The 20,498-nt window shown below is 39.7% G+C and overlaps 1 long non-coding RNA gene across 1 annotated transcript; it reads left to right on the top strand.

Annotated features, from left to right (window-relative positions):
* The first annotated feature begins 17,894 nt into the window (after positions 1-17,894).
* On the top strand, positions 17,895-20,073 carry LOC141363894 (uncharacterized). Its single transcript, XR_012369523.1, has 3 exons — positions 17,895-18,031; positions 18,323-18,491; positions 19,879-20,073. It is a non-coding gene; the product is annotated as an uncharacterized lncRNA (long non-coding RNA).
* Positions 20,074-20,498: the final 425 nt, after the last annotated feature.

Genomic DNA, 20,498 nt, shown 5'->3' with positions numbered 1-20,498 from the left:
TGACATTTTCCATGTTTAAGTGATATAATTGGGTCCCCAGTGCTTCTATCAACCTAGAAAATATGAAAAAGATCAACCCAGTAGCTTAGTTTTGGTAATCCATTCTCTGCAAGCATGTGAAAAAATAAGTAATTGTAATTTGGCTCCTATTGTGATGTCAGAATAGGATAATAACGCCCCCTTTATCTGACCAAGAGCACAGCCATTTAGTGCAAGAGAAAGGGAGAAAATAATTCACAGCACAATTGAGTTTCAATTGCAACAAACCACCATCATTGTGATCAGTGTTTGCACTTCATCCGCTCATTTGCATTTTAAATGACACACACAAAAACGGCACACTTTTGCTCAGGCCTACAAAGTGGCAATTTTAACATGCTGATATTAATTATCTGTGTGGTATTTTGAGCTAGAACTTCAATTACGCACCATGGGGACACCAAATATTTAGTTTACATCTTAAAAAATGTTCATAATATGTCCCCTTTAATGTTTTTGTAAATGGCTAATGTACCTACCACTTGGCCCTTTTGGTGCACATGTGATGCTTGAGCTGGGTGTGGGGGGTTCAGTGCATTGTTCTTCTTTTTCTGTTATTACTGGCTTGCCGTCTTCCTCATAACTGGTAGAAATAACAGTCTCACTCTGGTCTTCTGAAATTGTATTAATTATAAAATTATCATTGGATATTATACCATAATACTTTGCACAAAAATCATCACACAATCTGAATCTAAGACACAATTTACTGCCTCTGCTTACTGCTCTGATCTGCTGGTGATACACTGGGTTCTTGGGTGTCACCATCTTTCTCTTCTTGACTTCCCTGTCCACCACCTACATATGGTTCACTACGACAGCTGACACTGGGATCTGGTTGGCCCTGATCTGCACCTGACTTTTGCTTCTTTAGAAAGAAGTTTGTAATATAGCCTTTTCTCTTCATTCTGCTGTCCCTATACAAAGGAAAACTTGGTTACACACCTCATGAAGAAACCAAAATATGGAACAATTTGCTTGTTATTATTTACCATGAGTACACCGTTACTAATAATAAAAATACTACAGTAATACATTACGACAAAATCTGAGTATATTGAGGTCTAGCCTATTTGACAACACAAGGAAAATTGCTTAAAGACGTCTAGACATGTTGGGGTGGTTTCCCAGACAGGGATTATATTAAACCAGGACTAGGCCTTAGTTTAAATAGGAAATAAAACTAGTTTTATCAAACATGCCTTGCTAAAAACATTACTTATGTGCATTTTGAGGCTAAACAAAAAGCACTGATGTATTTTAAGATATGTCAATGCAAGTTGTTTTCTGTTTGGACGGATTTTAGGTTTATTTTAGTCTAGGACTAGTCTAATCCCTGTCCGGGAAACCGCCACGTTATGGGAGGAGGGAAAACGAGTTTCCGTAAACTTTAATGTAATGATGTAAATAGACTTCTGTCCCTTACATTAAGCTATGAAATGGCTTCAGATGACTTTGTGAAAATATAATCTGACCCTCTCAGACCCAAGTCACCCAAACTGACGTGAAAAAAGCACCAGGCACCGAAAAGCGCGCTGTTTGCATCCCTGTACTATCTCCACAGTGGTTTTAATAAGTTCAATATGCTACATTACACGTGCCAATATGAATAAGCCTACATAATGTCTGTGATTGTTGCTGAACATAATGCTAACGACGACATGTTTTTTTTATTGTTTTAAGCATCTTCACGCAGGCGTGACAGTATTATTCAATCAGTTTCACAAGACTAGTAACGCTCATTGAAGTATTAATGCTATAAGCACTACTGAGTAACGTTATGTTTTGAAGCACGAAGGAGCAGGGCGGGCGCTGGCTATAGGCAGAGTAGGCAAATGCCTAGGGCCTCAAGCTTGGAGGGGGGGCCTCCATAACTGCTAAATCCATGTGCACTAGTCCGACAGCAATAAATACAGTTTTAAGGTGAGTTCGACTTTATCCGCCGTAAGAACCGCAGGCGTTTGACATCAAAGTAACGTGAGAACGATTGATAAGCAAACTCCTCTGTTTGATTTCTCGATTCGCTCTCGCAGTGCTTTGATATCATCCACCTGTCGGTTCTTGCAGCGCCTCATGAAGTTAAAGAAGCCTAGATGAACAGCATTCAAATCTCTGCAGCTGAGCCACTTTGACTGACGCTGAAAGCGGCTATCACGTCCTTTTCTTGCTTAGCAAAAGCGGCATGCAAAGACAGTTCAGCACATGATGCAGGTATTTTAAACTAATGCATTTAAAAAAGAATCTTAGCTTTGTTCTGTTTATCAACGTAATTTCAGGACAGATCAAACTTGAGCGCTGCTGACTCTGTTTAGACACTTTGAATGCGTGTGCACGATAGCATCGCGTGGGGAGCTGACTATCAAAATAGTCAAGTTAAAAAAATTAGTATTTAAAGTTAAACAGCAAACAAAACTGACGTTATTATGGATATTTAAGGTATAAAAAGGTATTGAAAAACATATGAACATATCCATAGTCTAATAGATAACTTTATACTGTATATTGGTTCAGTAAGGGGCTGATCACACCAAACGCGTTTATGGCAGTTGTAGGCGCCTTTTTTGAATGATATTCTATGGGCAGGGAGCGTTTGCGCGCTGTTTTTGCACGCCGAATGCCTTGCGGTTTTTGTCACCGGCCACAGCATGCGGTCCTTTCGTTGTGGTGACGTAGGTTTACAGTTGCTCTGATTTCTTACAGGGTACAAAAACACTTTCTCCGATTATTCTGAAAATTAGAGGGGTGTGAGGGGCCTCCAACATAAATTTTGCCTAGGGCCTTCAAATATCTAGAACCGGCCCTGCGAAGGAGCTGCGTGTCAGCTTAACCAATGAAAAGTGTAGCAGCAACAGCACGTTGTGGGTGCTGCGTAAGGATGCATTTACGTCCGCTGGGAGATTTGACAAATGTTCATAAAAATCAAACAGTGTAATGTTTTCAGGGGGTGGCAACAGGGGTGGCAAGGACTTCATCTGGGGTGGCAACTAGTCCTCTGGCTCCGCCACTGTGCTGTAAATGTATGGATAGCCTATATGATCAGTTTAATCTTAAACAATAATTTATAAATATGCAAGAAAAGGTTTGTACTCTAAAAATACTTATGTGTAACAAACAGAAGATAAAGGATTTACAAACGTGTGCAGCCAAAACCTTTTAGCAATCGGACAGCGCCATGAGGTCCACAGGTACCAAGTCATCATATACAATAAATCTGTGGGGTAGCATTTAAAAAAAATCTAAATAGATGCAATATTTCTATTTGTTTAAAGCAAACATTAAATTACTTACCAGGCTACAGGTGAAGCAGCTCTTTACGCCTTCTAAGGTCTCATAATCGCTCCGCATTTATATCCAAGAGACTCAATAATAATCTTTTACATTTTAATCCATTAATTTTTTAGATTTAAAAATGTTTGTGTGCTGCTCCATGTGTGTGATAAGCAAACGCGCGTTGTCGTCCCGTTTATAGGCGTGCTCATTAAAGGTGCAGTGTGTCATTTTTAGAAGGATCTTTTGACAGAAAGTGAGCAGCGCAGAGCTCTGAACAATCTTACAATACACAAAAAAACCCATTCCTAATTTCCTACATATTAGAAAACTCATCATGACTTATACATTCTCATATACATGCAGACTCTGGTTCACTCCTTCGTTATGTTCCGCCTAGATTACTGTAACTCACTATTCCTTGGTCTACCCCACCAAATTCCTTCAAAAATTGCAATACATCCAAAACTCTGAAGCCAGGTTCCTAACACATACAAAACGATCTGCCCACATCACCCCCATTCTCCATCAGCTCCACTGGCTACCAGTTCCGTCCCGGATTAAATACAACGTACTTCTACTCACCTTCAAAGCCCTCCACAACCTTGCTCCTCCATACATCTTTGACCTCTTAATTACTTACACCCCCTCCCCGTTCACTCAGATCTTCCGACCAAAACCTTCTCCTCATTCACCGCACTAGACTTTCCACCCTGGGTGGTAGGTCTTTCAGTGTCCAGGTCCTTTCTGTTTAATGATCACTAGGGCTGCAGCTATCGATTCTTTTTATAATCAAGTAATCTAGCACTGAATCGATTGATTAAAGGCGGAGTCCACGATGTTTGAAAGCCAATGTTGATATTTGAAATCACCTAAACAAACACGCCCCTACCCCAATAGAATCTGGACCTTCTGTTGATAGACCCGCCCCACACATACGCAACCCGGCAAGGATGTCGGTTAGTAGACACGCTCCTTACTGCTGATTGGCTATATCCTTACTGCTGATTGGCTAGTGTGTTTTGGTAGTCGGCCCGTCTCCTTTTCCAAAGCTTTTTTCAAACATCTTGGACTCCGCCTTTAAACGAGTAATCGGAAAAATTTTTGTGTGTGTTTTTAAACAACCAAAACAAATAATGCATAACGAAAATTACGTGGCTGTAAAATGTTCAAGCATTTGGCTTTTATTTCTAAAAAAAACAGAGGTATTGACATTTGGCTCCAAAAAATAAGCCTATTTATTTCAATTTTTACCCATTTAGTGTTTATAAGTGCCAGTGCCAACAATTAAGCATTTTAATTTATTAATATGCACAACAGGTTTCATGCTGTAATCTAGCCCTGACACCAAAGTAAATATCTGGTTTATGTACATTTCTACACCTGCAGCATTTATCATTAGGCTACTAACAAATAATATATACTTTCTGGGGTGAGCCTATTTGCTATCTTAACAACCTGTGTGTGTGTGTGTGCGCACACGTGCACCTGTGTTTGTGTGTGTGTGCACGTGTGCTGTGCGTGAGGAAGAGTGACACCCAGTCAGACAATCAGTTGCTTCATTGCAGTTTGGTTTCGACAGAAATACATACATTCATTTTCAATAGAACGGTGCATTTGGTTTGCATCACTTGCATTGTGGTGCATTTTAGGTTAAGAATCCGTTCGAAAAATCACAACATCACGTCCCGGTGTATACAATGAATGCATGCTGAAATTATTGTTGCGTGGCTACATAAAAGTTTAAGCATATGTGATGTATTGCGCGATTGGTCTGACTCGCGTGAGAGAGACAAGGGTGCATGCGTGTGTGAAGGGGTTCTTTTTTAAGCTATACTCTCTTGCAATTGAATGTGAATACGTTAACTACTTAAAAACATCAAAGCTAAACATCATATCTAGTCAAACCGCATAACGACATTGCTACTAATACAGTATGGGATTAAAATCAGCGAAAGCTACGTTACCTTGTTTCATTCTTTCTCTGCCGTTTATGGACATATTTACTCTCCGCCATCGCGCCAACTAAATTCAAAATGTATCACGCGCTATGATGTGCTTCCCTAACATTGAACAACGGTCCGTGTGAATCAGATCTCGGCGCGTGTAGTGCACGTCATAGGAATTTAACGATGCTTCGAGGCATAATTTTTGCCTCAAGGAATTTTTTTAATCGAGTTAATCGAGTAACTCGATGAATCGTTTCAGCCCTAATGATCACTTCTCTTCATACAATTCATAGTCAATTTACTTTTGTTGTATTGCTATTTGTATTGCAATTTCTTATGTTTCTTATGTAATGTTTATCTGACTGTGTGATGCTTTTTCTATGTAAAGCAACCTTGAGTTTGAGAAAGGCGCTATATAAAATAACATATTATTATTATTACATTCAGTAGTTCTTAGATCATCAGATGTGTATATACACAATTTCAAAAGTTTTAATGCGAATGCGGGCACATTACCACAACACCACCACCACCAAAAGCAGTACCCTACAGCAGAGGTTCCCAAACTTTTTGCCTCAGGGGCCCCCTATACATATGGGTCACATCTTGCCCCCCCCCCAACACACACACACACACACACACACACAACTCTTACATGCTCTTACATTATGTTCCAACACATTGAAGTAGGTCTATTGACATTTATTAGCATTTTACTAAATACATTTTATTTCACAATTAGTAGACCAAACATATTTATTGATAAATGTATTCTTAATACATTTCTGTAGGTAGGCTACTTAGAAGTAGTCAAATGGATAAACTTCGCGCCGGGAACGCAGCATTTGTATTCTGGGCTAATCACTTCATAGACCTTTTTACAGTAACTATGTACAGTAGCAGCCTACTTACCAGAATATCTTAAACATACAGTGTTATTAGTACTTGTTGCGCTTACTCGAATTAATGAGATGGATGAGCCTGATGTTGGTAACACAACATGTTTTCTGGGCTTTATGCTTGATACTGAAAAACGTAACGTTAGTTCATCTTTAACTCTCGTAAGTCATGACCGTTGTTTGTTTTTAATGCAAGTAAGTGAACGCTTACTTATTGAACGCGATTTCAGATAATCCTGAGTATTCCCCTGTAACTGACAACCAGAATTCATCCAACGGAGTTGAGGCAAAAGCTGTTCGCAAGGTCCTGTCACTGGATAGGTCCAGCAGTGAGTCCTGCAGTCCCGATGACAGGTTGCTGCCAGTAGCAGTGGCAATAAACGGCTGTCGGATCCATTCATTGTTTTCGTTTTTCTCTTCCTAAAAGTACCGCTTAAAATGTCCAATAAGTCCACGTGAATGATTCGTTTTCAATGTTTTTGTCCCGTCATTCAGAAACAGCTCATTCTCCTCAATAAATTCATGCAGTGCATCAAACATCTCCACACTTCCTTTTTCTACTCGCGCTGCCCATCGCTCCATCTTCTTTACAAATCCAATAACTTTGTCGGCTAATGACATAATGTTTGTATTGGGGCCTTGCAGTGACATGTTAAGTCCATTCAGTCTATCAAAAATATCTGCCAAGTAGGCGAGGTTTGTCAGAAATGTAGGATCTATCAGACTTTCTGCGTTGGGAGACTGTATATCCAATAAGAAAAGTCGCAATTCATCTCTCATTTCAAAAAGACGCTGCAATACTTTACCTCGCGACAACCACCTGACCTCAGTGTGCAACAGTAAAGATTCATGTTCAGATCCCATTTCTTTGCACATAGCAGCAAACAGTCTCGTATTGATGGGACTTGCTTTTATTACGTTAACGATTTTAATTGCTGTTTAAAGCACGCTACTCAGCTCATTATCAAGGGACTTAGAAGCAAGAGCTTCCCTGTGTATAAAACAATTAGTGAATCTTATGTGGGGTGCAACTGCATGTATCTTCGCCTTTAGACCCTTATGTTTGCCCATCACAGCACCGGCTCCGTCCGTACACACGCCCACAGTTATCAAAACTCAGTCCCGCCTCCTGCATCTTGCTATCAAGTTTGTTGAATATATCCTGTCCTGTGCATGTGCAATTCAGTGTTGTGCAAAATAACATATCTTCATGTAGTTTCCCCTCATAGCAGTATCTGACAAATATGAGCAGCTGTGCTTCATTTGATATATCTGTCGATTCATCAAGTTGTAGGGAAAATTTTCCGGATTTTTTTATACGATCAATAAGCTGAATCTTTATATCGTTTGCCATGTCATCTATTCGTCGGGCAACAGTGTTATCTGACAGTGGGACCTTTTTAAGCTGACTCGCTATTTTTTCATTATCCATAGCTTGACACATAGCTATTGCTGCAGGGAGAATGAGCGTCTCGCCAATTGTGTGTGGCTTCTTAGATTTTGCAATGAGATATGAAACTTCATAAGATGCAGCCTGAAGTTTGGCAGTTGTTATAGTCTGTGTAGTTAATACTTGTTTTTGACCACGCAAATCTTTCTCTTTGCGATGAAAAAAATCCATTGTTTTATCAATGTGTGTTCGGAGTTTTGTGTGTAAATGTCTCTTCATTTTCCCCAGCTTTAAACTGTCATTTGCTAGTACCTCTGTACACAATACACATTGTGGACGTGCATTCCCATCAACCAGGAGACACGTAAATCCATACCGAATGTAATCGTCTTTATATCTCCTTTGCTTTGCTGAATTTAAGTGGACCTGCGAATGCTTGCGTTTCCCTCGCACTTTCACTGGCACCACTGTATCTCCCGCCATGCAGAGTTCCCACGGGTCGTTCGATCTGCGTTGAAGTTTCTGCCTCCACTTGTTCTGCCTCCAGCCTCGGCGTGTCATTGTTAGATTCCGGTTCATCTGTGTTTGCTCCAGTTATTTTAGGCTTAGAATCAACGATTATATTTTTACGAATCAGCCAACGATCCAACTTATTTTTTACACTCTGAAAAGTTTTGCTAACGGATATTTTTTCCAATTGAAACAAGATAAGGCTATATCAGCCTTAAAAACAGTGTCGCCCCCTAGTGACAATTGAGGCAAAATACAAAAATCAAAACATATTTTTCCCTTTCACCTTTTCACTCGCGCCCCCCCAATGGTGACGTCGCGCCCCCCTTTAGGGGCGGGCCCCACACTTTGAAAACCCCTGCCCTACAGTACATTAATTTAACGCAATATTACAACAACCTGACAACTGTGACTAATAATCAAACCTTTTTAAAATGAGCAAAACATTTGCTTGCTTAACTTTAACCTTAGTAGAGCTGCAATAGTCTCTTTGATGAGCGAAACCTCCTCAGCAATAACTCTTTCCATTCTTCTCTGAATTTTCTAGTAAGGTCATTTTCAAAGGCTAGCTTGATCAGATGTGCTTTTTGTCTATGCAACATGCTGCGTCTGTGCTCAGAAAATACATTCTTCAACGTTGAGAGAGAGTTCTCACACATAGCAGTCGAGGCCCCAAATGTTAATGCATGTTTTAGGGCAGTCAGCACCACTGGCATGGCTTGGAAAACGTTGGAGTAATTTGAAAGAAGTTTAACCAAAGTAATTTTCTCGTCCTGGCCTTTGCAAGATGTTTGCCAAAACAGACGTGCAATGGTGAACTGGGACTCTACCATTACGGTGTTTGTTAAATTCAGTAGTGGTTTCACTTTTTCCACATCCAAAAAGTTCTTATTTCCAGGGTCAAGTGCATCCAAAGTTGTCATGTACTTGCTGTTACGTTTGCTGAAACGCACAGACATTTCTCCAAGAATGGAGTAGATAATGTTAAAAAACTCAGTTCGAACACTCCTGTTCAATGTTCGCTTCACGCTGGCCAAGACTTTCATTCACAACATAGTCTTGCAAAGACTTACTGGCCTGTCGCTGCCATTTTGGAGGGGTAGGAACCGCATCTGCACTCATGCTTTCAGCCCACAGTTTTGCAAACATTGAATCTGATCGTAGACTTTCAATGCAAGAAGAAGCGCTGCGAATGAGCCGAACTGCCGTCATTAGATCTGTTTGTTCAGCTTGCAGCATCCTATTTGGTGGATCCATCACACGATATAGCGATGTGATTACGTATGTCACATTTACGTTTCTTAACGTTTGCACACACACAACAACAACACATGAGAACGAGCAGAATGTCAGCCTCCGATAACAAAGAATTTGTTGCGAAAAAGGGGGCTACCTCAATAGTTTGGAAATGGTTTGGTTACAAGAGGTCAGATCCCCAACAAAGCACATTTTTTTGTAAAAAAAAAATGCAAGAAAGTTTTTACCGATAAAGGTGGAAACACAACAAACTTGTTTCACCACTTGAAGCAAAAACACACACAGCCGATTACGACCAGGCTATGAAGATACATAAGAAGGAGGAGATAGTTGCAGCCAACTAAGTGCGTCCCAAAAGTAACATTAAACAAATGGCTCGACCGAGCATCGCTGGAGCATTTGCAAGCTGCACTTCATATGACAAGCAGAGTAAACAGTGTCTTATTAGTTCACTAGCTCATAAATCAGTCTGTGAATCCCCAATCGGAAGTTATTATTCCGTCAAAGATCAGCGCTCTTGGATGTTATGTTAAACTTAATGGGATTGTCTTGTCACATCGTGTGGACACTTGGAAAGAGGAATGTAAACACTCGGTTTTTCTTCTGGAGCTATATCTCTTATCAGAACGCGAAAACACCGTGGAACTGCAGGTAAGCACCGCAGCTTTAAATGTGGACATTGATCATTTATTTAATCGCGACGTGACTATTAAAACATGTTATGAGAATATCGCCACTGATATATTTATAAGCAGCATGCAAAAACATCTCTCTGACACTTATAAAAAACAGTTTTATATAGTGCTGACAAGAACAAAGTTTAATAATAATCGAGTGCTCGTATCGCGTTAAGAGTAAATGGAAAACCAATAGTAACATTATATAAGTATAGTTTTATTAACTTTTACCTCGCGCCAAAACAATAACAACACAAAAGACACTAAATATAAATAAGAAAACAAGTAATAGTTTTATCATGACACCAAATACTGCTGATTTGATCTCATTTTGACCATCAAAAACAAACAAGGCGAATATCAGAGCCAGGGAATCCCTGTCAGAGATGTAGCCCAGAGAGGGTGGTGGTCAGCAGGGCGAGTGAACACTGACGTCCGCTCATGCTTTGGTTCTCATACGTACCGAATCTCACTAAGCAAACGTTCAAACAGGCGCTATCTTTACTAATCGACTGTAGATTTAAATATAATAAATATATATTCTCGACTGAACTAATCTTAAAACTACACTTTGTGACCAAGAAACGTTAATATAAAGAAACGCCTATCCGTCCATTGAGTTATTATGAGATTCAAGGCAGCCGAAAGTGTTACCTGTCATTCTGGCAGCCCTCAAATCCGTGGTGGAAGAAGTAGTTCTCAAACAATGAGGCTTTTAAAATAACTCCGTTGTTGTTTTCTAGTTTTCGTTTTTCAAACGTGTGCCGTCGAACTGTTGTATAAAAGCAATATCGCTCTCGGAGTCGTGTGATATAGCTCTATATCATCACGGCTGTGATTGCCTACGGCCTCATGCCTCTGGCCTAATCACAGCCGTGATGATATAGAGCTATATCACACTCCTACTCGAACGATATTGCTTAAATATATTCTGTTTCCTTTTCACAGACCTTGTGAAGTCTTCAGTGTCTGAATGGCAAGAAGAAGTGACCCTCCACTTAAACGTCACATTTAAACTGCTCTGTGTTTTGGTTAGTTCAGCCATTTGCAGGTTTATCTCGAGTTAGTTCAAATGCACTTTTGCATTTATCCAGTAACTTTTTGTTTAGAGAATTACATCATTATGATTATATAATTATTCAATGGTTGCATATTCATAGTGTACTTTTCATATTGATGTATTAATGTTCCACAATTTGATAAAAGTAGCTCATTGCATTTCACTGATCTTTGTTTTATATTGTAAAATCATTTCAATAGCAGTAAATACATACTTAGTTGTTTCTTTAACATGTAATTAGTTGTTAATGATGGAAGAAACCGGTTCGTATGTATGAATACAGAATAGGTATCGTTTTAGAATGATTTAAAACATGTTTTGGTGGCAAACATGCAGGTAAAATAGTACATATATAACATACTAATAGTATGACTGTGCTGTAATTCAAATGTCACATACAGTACATTAGAAATGATTTATTTTATGTATACAAATGTGTGGGCAATATGTTATTATTTCATTTTGTATGCTATATTATTTATGTGATATTATTATATCTGAAATTATTAAATTATATTTATAAATGTTTAAAAGGTGGGTTCAAATGTGCTTCAAGTTGTAATTGAATACAATTTTAGAAAATAGCACAGTTGAGTTGAGTACACTTAGATTGTCTTAAGTTTGTCTTAACAAGTACTAAATACTACTTTTTAGTATATTAAGCACAATTAACTGCACGAAAATAAAGAGCTTTTGGTACCTTAAGGTTGTGAACTTAAAGTGTATTTTAGTGAACTTTTTCACATGGGAATACATTTGGTATATTATTTTAACATACTACTAGCAGGGTTTAAATTGGGCCGGGGCAGTCCGGGGCTAAGCTCCGGCACATAGGCTGAAGGTCTCGCTCTGCTCGTGCCAGTGTACCCGCTGCGCTTGTGCGTGTGTACTCGCTGCGCTGGTGCGTGTGCACTGACGCGAAGGGAATAATGCGTTTCCATTCATTATGGGGCATACTCACCAACGCAAGTTCAACGATTTGCGCGAGTAGATTACATACAAAGTCAATCCCTGCTGAAAAATCCAGCATGGACCAGCATGGGATTTATGCTGGTCTATGCTGGTTTAGCTGGTGGTCACTAGCATACCAGCACCAAAACACAACATATGCTGGTATTATCACGACTGGGAAACAGGAATCAGGACGCAAGTGCAGGGTTCACCATGAAATAAATAACATTTAATATAAAATGAACAGAAACAAAACACGAGGAGTAAAACAGCAACACAGGAGCATCCAAAATGTGACACGGGGAACAGACAGGGTAGTAATGACAATGACAATGATCCGGCGACAGGTGAGAAACAGACAGCAGTATAAATACACAACACTTAACAGGGAACAGGTGTGATGAATCAGTCCGTGAATGTCCAGGTGACGTAATCGGAGAGACAAACAAAACATGACACGGATCACCGTGACATGACCCCTCCCTCTAAGAGTGGCTACCAGACACTCACCTAAACAAAACAAACACAAAAGTCTGGTAGCGAGAGTCCAAGGGAGGGGTGGAGGGCTTGGGGACCCTGGCGAAGCCGGCAGCCGCCGGGATGAGACCAACAGGAACGGTAGGCCGGACTGCACCAGGAGAACCGGAGCGATCGCTCCGAGAACCGAGGCAGACGAATTACCCCCCTCCTGGGAATCGCCGACGATCAGCTGCCCCCGGAAGTCATCTCCCATCCCCTCGCGGAAACGGAAACCCTCTCACGGTAGCCACCCCGGGGAAATGATCGGGCGTGGTCCGTTCCGGATCCCCCTGCGAGCAGGATGGTGGTTCTCCGAGGGACCGTCGACGACGACTCAACCGTTGGGGGACCGCCTGGGCCGATCCTCCTCCCGCATGCTCGCAGGAGCGAGCGATCGCTCACGGTGGTCCCCAAGAGACATCGGGGCTGATGGGGAATGAACCCCGATGTCACTACTCCCCCTCGACGAAACTCCTGGGGGAGCCGCCCTCCGTGAACCCGCTGCGTCCAGTCTGGCCGGATCATTCTATCACGACTGGGAAACAGGAATCAGGACGCAAGTGCAGGGTTCACCATGAAATAAATAACATTTAATATAAAATGAACAGAAACAAAACACGAGGAGTAAAACAGCAACACAGGAGCATCCAAAATGTGACACGGGGAACAGACAGGGTAGTAATGACAATGACAATGATCCGGCGACAGGTGAGAAACAGACAGCAGTATAAATACACAACACTTAACAGGGAACAGGTGTGATGAATCAGTCCGTGAATGTCCAGGTGACGTAATCGGAGAGACAAACAAAACATGACACGGATCACCGTGACAGGTATGACCAGCATGGGATGCTGGTGCTAATGCTGGTTTAGCTGGTGCTAATGCTGGTTTGATGCTGGTTTAGCTGGTGCTAATGCTGGTGGTGATGCTGGTTTGATGCTGGTTTAGCTGGTGTTAACTAGCAAACCAGCACCAAAACACAACATATGCTGGTCTTGCTGGTATGCTGTTTTTTTCAGCAGGGATATCAAAGACACAATCAGACGCGTCCTCGCACGGGGTGATGCAAATGACGCGAATTGGGCGGCGCAATTGCCGCGGAAACACACGCTTTTCCTTTTTAACGCGTCTTTGCGCAAGTTATGCAACTCGAGCGAAAAAACTCAGGAACTTCAAGAACGCGCTTTCACACAGGATCATTTGACATTGTTAATTTAATCTTTTTGGGTAGCCTATCTTATAGAATTATTCAAGGAGGTTGATTCTTTTTACTTCATTTAAAGTTTGATCAATTGTGCATAATGACATGTGCAACAAATGGATATAGGGTGTCAAACTCATAGATTTGCATAATTTAAAATTCAGACACTCTTTATAAAATATTTGTGGTCAATCTCTGGCACAGATTTAAAGTTGAAACTTATCAAATCCTATCAGAGGTCCAGAATGTCATTAAAACACACCAGTGGCTTTGCTGTCATCAGTATTAAACATGTTACCCCTTAAAGTACCCTCCCCGCACAGCCCCCCACATAACAAATCCCAATTTAACCTCTGACTACTAGTATATTTTAAAGTAGATTCGTAAATGTTTAAAGGTGGGTTCAAGTTGTAATTAAAGATATTTTTTAAATACAGACCTAGTATGTTAAAATTACATTTTAGTTCAACTTCATGGTGTCTCAAAATAGCACAGTTGAGTACACTAAGATGGTATTAAGTTCATCTTAAGAAGTACTAAATTCTACCTTTTAGTATACTAAGTTCAAAATTAGGGTGCGAAAATAGAGCACTTTTGTATATTGTGGAAAAGTGTACTAAGTGTACTTAAATAAAGTGTATTTTAGTGCACTTTTTTTTCACCTGGGACTTTAACATTCGCTTTTCTTAATTTTGTATGAACAACGCGTTATGTGATTATTCATATGCCTGAAATGTCTCCTCTTCCAACATGCCCCTCTCAAACACCAGCGCAAGTTGCAACGCACGGCCCGTCCAGGCAGATACCTCTCTCCTTTTATGAAAATAAAATTAGTTTGGCTACTCTTGTATTACATACAAGCAGTTATGACAGAGCCGCTCCAAAATTTGTGAGCATGGCCGCGCAGCACCCCCTATTGGCGAGAGGGAGATTTTTTTTAAAGTAAAAATATTTTTCACAATTCATATATTACTTATGAATATTTTAGGAAATTATTTTTGACACACGTAGGTTAATACATGTATTTTAGATTTTAATTTCATTACTGTCTGTGCCATTACTGTCTGTGCCTACCCATCTCCGTGGCCTCATCCGCACTTTCTCTGCCTTGCGTCTTTTGCAGACATGGGTTGCGTATGACCCAGAAAAGACGCACCTTTCGCTGATGCATCCCCACACAGAAATTCTGAACTCCCTGGACATTCGTCCCCTAGCTCATAAGAGACTTTGGACTCTATTATACAACGGGCACAATGCGCGACGCGAGTGTCTTTAGCTAGAGTAAAGGGCGATTTATAGTCGTGCGTAGGCTATCCGTAGCCTGTGCGTAGCTCTGCGTAGCCTGACTAAAATTTTTAACAGCGCATCAGTTCTACGTGGACCGCAAACGCTGTGATTGGTCCAACAGAACCCCTCCCGTCAGGTAAAAAAACTGCATCATGGGTATTTCCGTTTGCGACAGTGAAAACCATAGACAGCAAAAGAAATGGACACAGCGACCCCATTGGATTCAACGGAGACAAGTGAAGTCAATAAGAAGCACGCACTTCCTGGGTGTCGAGCGTACTGCGCAGACTCAAACTGAGCTTAATGACGTAGATGTCACGTGAGCAACCTGTCTGACAATTGTAAGTCTTCTAATAGCCGTGCCACGGGAAATCTGAATGACCCACCGAATCTTGCAGAGACGGCGAGCGTGAACAGGAGCAAATTTTGGTTTGTATTCTGATTAATAATCTCCCTTGACTTTATGCCTTCACGTCCACCCGATTGCCTCATAGTCAGTAAAAGATTGCCTGTGAGCTTCTCTCCCAGTCCATACGGTAATTTCTGTGCGACAGAAAGTCGCAGGTTATGACGCAATTGTTAGCCTATTTTTACAAAAACTGCTTCTACTGGGCCATAACGTAAGATACATGGTAATGGAGCCTTTTATACATTTTCGTGTCTCTTTAGAAATAATTAATGGACAAATGGAGTCTTTAAACGCCTCAGATGTAAAGTTATTTGCTGTCAAAGTTAAGCCAAAATGACTGGGAGTCAATGGGATGCTAACAGCAGATGGGTGTTCGCTAAGCAATGGCGGCGTCCAGGGAAGCTTCAATAAAATATGAAACCCTGCCCCCCTGGTGAAAACAAACAATGGCCAAGTTGAGGAGTGATTTAACTCAAACTGCAACAAAAGTCGCTGTTTATTTACATCCAACAAGTTGCTGTTTCTTCTTCGTTTGTGGCTTAACTTGCAAAGCTTCTTCTTCTTTGGCGTTCACGCTGCTACTGTGGTTACACGCGTGGCTACTGCCTACCAACGGCCTGCGCGCGTGTTTGCATGTCGGCGCGGACGACGACGCAAAAGTATAAATGAAAACCGACGCGGAACCTACGCCGTAAGACCTACGCACGACTGTAACGAGCCCTTAAAGAGCGCGTTGATAATATGCACATACAGTATTAACGGGATAACAACACGCGGGTTTGCTTATCACATACATGAATAAGCAAAGCACAAAAACGCTTTTTAATATGAAATATTAAAGTATTAAAATATAAAAGATTATTATTGAGTCTCTTGGACATAAATGATGACCGATTATGAGATGTTAGAAGGCGTAAAGAGCTGCTTCATCTGTAGCTAAGTAAATACATGCTTTTCTTTAAACAAATGCATCTATTTTAAAATGTTTTTTAAATCCTACCCCATAGATTTATTGTAGCTATATAATGAATCTGTACCTGTGGATATGGTGAGATGAGAAAATTTTTTAAGTAATGCTTAAAAAAAAAACATGGCGCTGTCCGAGTGCTGAAACGTCTCTCCGTAAGTCTGTAAATTCTTTATCTCTTGTTTGTAACAAATAAAGTATTTTTAGAGTACAAACCTTATATGAAGCCTAATATATTCTAAAAATGTAATTATACACCATGTATTTCTTTATAAAAGTATACATATCAGAATAGTCAGTATAGACAGTAATAGTACTATTTAGTAAAAAAAAGATCTATATAAAAATATACTAGGTATGTTACTGTGAGAATATTTTCCACTGTTAATCGAAGTGTGATCCTAACTTAAAAACGAAAGTAAAATATGTTCGTCCTCATGGACATTGAAAATTGTAAAGTTTTTATTAATATTATATGTTGTTATAATATTATATTGTATGTAAATATGTTGTATGTGTATATCTGAAGTTGTAACGAAAGTAATTCCCCCTGGGATTATTTAAAGTATTTCTGCTTCTGATTAATAGCGCATATATTCATCTGAGAACTGATGATGTCTGTGTGTTTCAGACCCTGGCTGTGTGCACTGAAGTATATATTTATTTTTATGTATTTTAAATAGGCCTATAGGCTCATAGGTTTTTTGTTAAAAAAATTTACAGCACCCCCTGTTCAAAATGACGGCCGTGTGTTACAACTTGCGCTGGTGTTTGAGAGGGGTTGGAACAAAACACTTAATGTATTTAGCAGGTTGCTTTCATATTCCGGTTTCAGCTACTGCCCGTACATTTTATGCTTTATTTTTAAGGCGTGTACTGAATTTTGTCTTTGAATACACTCTCTTATTCCGCGTAATGCAGTGTCTTTATAATGTTTTACTATTGGAGAACTTAACGCGAAATTGTTGCCTTTATATTCTGTGCCTGTCTGCTTGCCTTTACATTAGGGTTGTGACAATTACTCGGGCAAATGCGTGTTTTCTCAATGAATGAATTTGAATGAATTACGGTGAAATGCAGCCACATCCCAAACCCAGGGGGCGTTCTCGCTTAGAATCACCATTTGTGCCACAGAAGAAGTAGCATACCAAACACTATTCCAGGAAATGTCTAAAGGAATATTTATATCGCTGTTCTTCAGATTGTTTCAGGTATTTTCATGATAATAAAGAATATTTTAAACGATTGTGTTTGACGAGTGTTGCTTTTTTAAATGCACGTTATAAACGAGTCAAACTTGTAGTGATTTTAGATTGATAAGGGCTTCCTACTGATCACGGAGCCGTAGTACATGCACAAGCTGTGCATGAAACACTGTATTGGAGCCTTACGATTCACAAATCGATTTTAGACAGGTCTTTTTAATGGGAGCGCGATGCATCGATGCACATCCCTACCTTACATAGTAGCCTACGCCTGCATTTTGCATTTGGAACTCACTGCAGAGCAAGCTCCGCCTCGCTAGACGTCCAGCGAGGAGGGGCTATATACGTCACGTCCAGCGAGGAGGGGCTATATACGTCACGTCCAGCGAAGCGCGCCTTAGAAAGATGGCGGACAGTTTTGAACTACCCGACTTAACGGCGGTATGTAAAAACTTAAGTTCAAAGATATAATGAACTTTTAGAAGTGTAAAATTTTTCTAACAACATATCTATTTAGTTTAAAGACACAATTCACTTTTAGACGCGTGTAAATTGTTTATTTAAGACTATCTATCTCCAAATGATTATCGGTTATTTTTTGTTAATGTGTAACTTAATCGTGCATAAGTGAATAGTTCAGCGACATGTTCAAAAACCCAAAATCCTACATGTAATCTGTGGTTCAGCAAAGTATTTTAATTGTTTAAGTTTATGTTTGTTTAACCTGCATAGAAACATCAAACAACATTAAGGAGAGGCGATGATCCTCTTCTCTCTATTGAGAGATGCACAGTGTGCTGCCGGAAATACCACTGCACCTACTGTAAACTGGTGTATAACCATTTGGGTGAGACACAAAATCATGTTAAAGAACATCTTCGACATGCAGTTCATTACAAAGGTATGTGTGTGAATTATTGTAAATTTTTCTTATACAGTTCAGTTATTTTGTGTGTTTGTAAGTTATAAACCCTTTTGTTTATCACATCTTTTGATCATTTCCCCCTAAAATTTAAAGTAAAAACTTAGAATTGCAGTTGACATTTCCTTGGCTTGTGAGACATTTTGGATGTCTGAAACCCAATGCACACAAGGATACTTCATGTTTTAAACTGGCAAACATTTCATTGCTAATAACATAGTTATTTTGTGTATTTGGTATAATACAATGTGTTTGTGTGGTTTATGGTTAAAAACACAACAAAATGACTGTACATTTTTATAGCTTGCGATTTCCCTGTCTTCCTCAAAACCTCATCGTTCTGAAAAGCACTGTGTCCTCCGATTGGCCAGCCTTAAATCCGCGTGTTTGTTTTAGTCCAAGAAAAGAGATTTATGTTGGAAAGTTAACTTGCGTCATGGTATACATAATGAACCATTTTTAAAGCATGCGATAAACAGATGGGTTTATAAATTTAGTTTAATTAAATCAGCACATGTAATTTGTTAATTGTTCATGTAATTTGTTGATTCCATAGCTTCGGAATTAGGAGTTGTTTTCTAATGAACATTAATTTTATTCTTGTATGTTTCTTTTTTCCGCATTCCTCTTTTATCCTATCGTACAAGACCATCTACAAATGAGCAAACTCCTTGTCTATTAATGAATTTGTTAAATGTCATTTAGTTCTGATTGTTGTTAAATTTATAAATAAGTAAAACTGTAAAACTTGAGATGCTCTTTGTTGACCAAGAGGTGTGAAGGTTCAGTCATATTTTGTCATATTTCAGTCAGTTTCTGTAGAAACACCTATTTTGACTGATCAACTAAAACTGTTTGGATGGAACAAAACCTTCACCGTCAACAGGATCATAGTTATACCTAATCCTATTAATGGTTGGCATCTGTTAAAAAGACAGATCATCTTTTTGCTCTTGAGCATAGCACTTCACCCCAAAATTTCTACAGGTGCACTGCACTGTGTAAAACATAGCAAACGAGACATTTGATCAAAGTTATTCTTTCTACTGTACATTTCAGATTTTGTGATCATAAAGTGCAGTCTAGACTGCAGACCGGCTGCACATTTTCACTGCTGCTACTGCAGATCGACAATTGTTAGAAGGGATGCTCTTCTTAAACATTTATGTTTCGAGCACACATGTGATCGGCGCCTATGTCTTACTGTACTGTACTGTACTGTACTGCAGCATCTTTGTTTGAAGGATAAATAAATTAAAGACCGACCTACAGTAAATAGCATTACTGTTTTAGGGTTGAATTTTAAGCAGCACGTGACTAATTACATTACATAACTATATAAATGTCTTATCTTTTTTGCACAAAGGACCCTGCTATCACCCTTTCTTTGCCTTGCATCATGGAGGTCGCCCCGTTTGTGCCAGATACCGTAGAGGTTGCCCCAATGAGAATCTGTGTATGTACAGTAATTGTATATGTATTATTTATGCATTTTACCTTTCCTGTTTTATAAGTGTTTAAGCAGCATGTGACTTATTACATTACATTACTATATAAATGTCTTATCTTTTTACACAAAGGAGTCTGCTATAATGAAACAGATTCTGCTTGCCTGTGACTGGGTAGAGGAAAACCGCAAAATGAGTGCTGGCAAAGTTCAGCTACCACCAGTCACCAAAATGAGTGCGGATGATGCTTTGTTGGCCATAATGATGCGAGACCTATTTGTGGACAATATTTTTTACCAAGGTGACATGGACAAAGAACAAATCCGGGCTCCTTTCCTTTTTACATTTCAGCGAATGGAGGACATGCATTTTTTCTTAGAAGAGGTTTATGAGAAAAGAAATATTTGCGTGTCTTGCATGCACATCCCTCACTTTTAAAGTTTTGTGACCGTATGTTTTGTTAAAGGAAAACACCACCATTTTTCAGTATTTTACTATGTTCCTGTCTTTTTTCAATGCGTGCACTTCATGTTTGTAC

Source organism: Misgurnus anguillicaudatus, chromosome 5 (assembly GCF_027580225.2).
Source record: "Misgurnus anguillicaudatus chromosome 5, ASM2758022v2, whole genome shotgun sequence".
In the NCBI taxonomy this organism is placed as follows: Eukaryota; Metazoa; Chordata; class Actinopteri; order Cypriniformes; family Cobitidae; genus Misgurnus; species Misgurnus anguillicaudatus.
This window is presented reverse-complemented; position numbering and strand designations above follow the sequence as displayed.